The sequence below is a fragment of the Brassica napus genome, chromosome C5, assembly GCF_020379485.1.
Source record: "Brassica napus cultivar Da-Ae chromosome C5, Da-Ae, whole genome shotgun sequence".
Lineage (NCBI taxonomy): Eukaryota > Viridiplantae > Streptophyta > Magnoliopsida > Brassicales > Brassicaceae > Brassica > Brassica napus.
The window spans coordinates 46,033,501-46,036,769 of NC_063448.1; the positions used below are offsets into that span (position 1 = coordinate 46,033,501).

At 40.0% G+C, this 3,269-nt stretch overlaps 1 non-coding gene across 1 annotated transcript; it reads right to left on the reverse strand.

The window, feature by feature from the left end:
• Nucleotides 1–2,901: 2,901 nt before the first annotated feature.
• LOC125588040 lies at nt 2,902–3,008 on the reverse strand. The gene has a single exon (XR_007324436.1). It is a non-coding gene; the product is annotated as a small nucleolar RNA R71 (small nucleolar RNA).
• Nucleotides 3,009–3,269: the final 261 nt, after the last annotated feature.

Consider the following 3,269-nt stretch of genomic DNA (forward strand, 5'->3'; position numbering starts at 1 on the left):
AAATCTGAAAAACTAAAACCAAATCTCATCCAATCTGGAAAAAAAAGAAAAACTCTAAAATATCTTTTAGATTGAAATCGAATCCGTTGTCTAGGTATTAGTATGGTTATTGTTATTCATACTACCGAATTAAAAATTCCTAGATGGTTAGCTCACTCGGAGAAATCAAAGTCCGAGCACTGGAAACTGATGGCGCATTTCAAAGTGTAGCCAAACTTTTACGTCTTTTACATCACAAACACTTTGATCCAATCTTTCTCCTGAGTCAGGAGGCTATTGCTGGAGGAAGTGAAGTCAATCTCGCAACGATTTTGTTCCAGTTTTTTAAAAGTAAGTTGTTTTATATCAACCATAGTCTCTTTTCTTAACCTTTTACCTCATTGTCGTGTTCCTTTTATGTTCTCAGACACCAGCTACTATAGCATATACGGTATGTGCCTTTTTTCAGTCTCCAAGTTCTAATAGGAAGCATAAAAGCCAAGAAATTCGACCAAAGTGAAAAATTGTTCACTGGAACAGATTAAAAACACACGTCTGGTATGTTTAAGCTTCCTCGGATCTTGGGTTTACGGTATTAGATTCAGATTCTCAACCTTGGTTTAACTTATAAAAGATGTAGGAAGTATTTTTTATCATTCTTGATATCATGCATATTTGCATTGTTTTATTCATTCATTCTTGCACATTTTGAATCATTTAGATTAGTATTTAGGCATCTTTAGATTCCATTTGCATACATAAGTCTTTATTAGGTGTTGAAGTGTCCTTTGGGGATTTTAGAGGTATTTGGAGGCATTATCGTTCAAAAATAAGTAGAAAATGATCATTGGGCGAGTAGAGGAGCTGGAGCGACCTATTGGAGCGAGGTGAGCAACCCGCTCTAACCTAGAGCGGGCAGTGGGAGCGACTTCAGTAACCCGCGCGCCATATGGAGTTGCGGACAAAGCGATTGGAGCGACGTCCCGGAGCGAGGTGAGGTACCCGCTCCGAACTCAACCTCTCGTCGACGACTTTCGAGAGCCGGAGCGACCAAGACAGAGCGAGGTCATCATCCCGCGCGCAATATGAAGAAATGAAGCAGAGAGCCGGAGCGACCTCTCGGAGCGAGGTGAGGCACCCGCTCTGGAGGCAGAGCGACCTGGTGGAGCGACTTCATCAACCCGCGCGCAAAACGAAGAAACAAAGCTGACATCTGGAGCGACGTCCCGCAGCGGGGTGAAGCACTCGCTCTGGAAGCAGGGCGACCTGGCAGAGTGACCTGACATACCCGCGCACATTTCTCTTCTTCTTATCGAAAATTTATGTTTTATTTGGGTCTTTCAGGTTGTTGACTGAGCCCATTAGGTTTTAGAAGTCATATAAATACTCTCTAAACCTAATGTTGGGATCTTATCTTGTTTTCTATCTAATCAAAAAACCACTTTTGGTTGAAAGATCTAATCTTGATCATTTTCTCTTATCTTTGCTTGATTACTTTGATCATTAATCATGTTTAGACTTAGATCAACTAATGATCTAGTGTTTACCATGATAATGAGTGAGCAGTCATCTTTGGATTCATGAGTTAGGATGATTAGGATTATTAAGTGATGATCTAGAGTCTTTAGAGTAGATTAATATGTTTCCTTGCTTGTTTGACTGATCTTAATGCTAAGCTAGAGTTGGCAATTCTGGTTTAGAACTCTAGACATTTCATTGCCCGGAAGGTGTTCGATGAAATGTCTGAGCCAACTCAACATGCTCTTAGCTTACGCTACCAAAGGGATTTGATGTTAGGGGAGTTAGGAAAGTTGAATGATTCATTCTTAATGATTGCTTGATTGACACAAACCAAAGGAATTTGATGTTTGATCATGAGAGTAAATGAGCTTTTATCTTGGAAAAGAACTTGCTTAGAATTGCTATCTAGACTTAGGAGAATGTGTTGATTGAAACCTTGCCATTTTAGATTAAATCTTAGTCATCTGAAGTCAAAATCCTATGCCCATGATTCCTCTTTTATCAATTTGATTGAAAGTTGCTTGTTAGTTGTTCCTGAAACTTGTTAGTTTGATTGCATCACCTCATCTTATTGATTGCATTTAGCTTAATTGAAAACCTGAATTCTCTTTGATTCAAAACTCTTAGAAATGGATTGACATCTTAATTACTATAATGATTTGATTATTGGACCCTTGAAAAGTTCATTTCAAATTTGGCGCCGTTGCCAATTCTAAGTTGTTTTGACATTGAGATTTGGTTCTTGCTTGAGACTAAATCTTATTTTCATATATCTAGTTATTGATTCTCTTTCCTAGCCTTTTGTATCTCAGGTGCATGAACTTGCAGAGCAGAGGCCCAACAGACCTAGTTCCAAGAGTTGAAGACATTAGAGCACTTGAAAGGGAGATTGCAAGGAGGAGAAGAGAAGAAGAGCAACAGGCTCACCTAGACAGATTGAGGTTTGTGATGGATCAACATCAGAATCAGCCTCAAGATGGAGTGGGCAATGGCCAAGGAGCTGACAACCTTAGGCCACATCACCCACAGCGCCAAGCTAGAGCTATTGGCACACATGATGAGCCCAATATCCATGGGCATAGAGCTGACATCAGAGCACCAGCTGTGGAAAACAACAACTTTTAGATCAAGTCAAGCTTGATAAACATGATCTAGAGCAACAAGTACCATGGTCTTGCCTTGGAAGATCCACTAGACCACTTGGATAAGTTTGATAAGCTGTGTGGAACTACAAAGATCAATGGTGTCTCTGAAGATGCATTCAAGATAAGGTTGTTTTCATTCTCTTTGGGAGACAAAGCTCACACATGGGAGAAGAGTCTTTCAAGAGATTCAATCACCACATGGGATGAGTGCAAGAAATCCTTCCTCACCAAGTTCTTCTCTACTTCAAGAACTGCTAAGCTAAGGAATGAGATCTTTGGATTTCATCAAAGGAATCTTGAAGGCTTTGGAGAAGCATGGGAAAGGTTCAATAGCTACATCTCTCAATGTCCTCATCATGGCTTCAATATGAAGAGTTTGCTTAGTACTTTCTACAGAGGTGCTTTGCCCAAGTTTAGAAGTCAGCTTGATACTGCTAGCAATAGTTTCTTCTTGGGAAGAAGTGAAGCAAATGCTTTGGAGCTTGCAGAGAACATGGCTAAGAGTGATTCAGTCTACAGTGATGAGCATGATATAAGCAACATAGGCAGTGGAGGTGATGATACAAACACCAAGAGAAAGTTAAAGGCTGTACAAGAAAAGATGAATATGGTTCTCTTGGATAA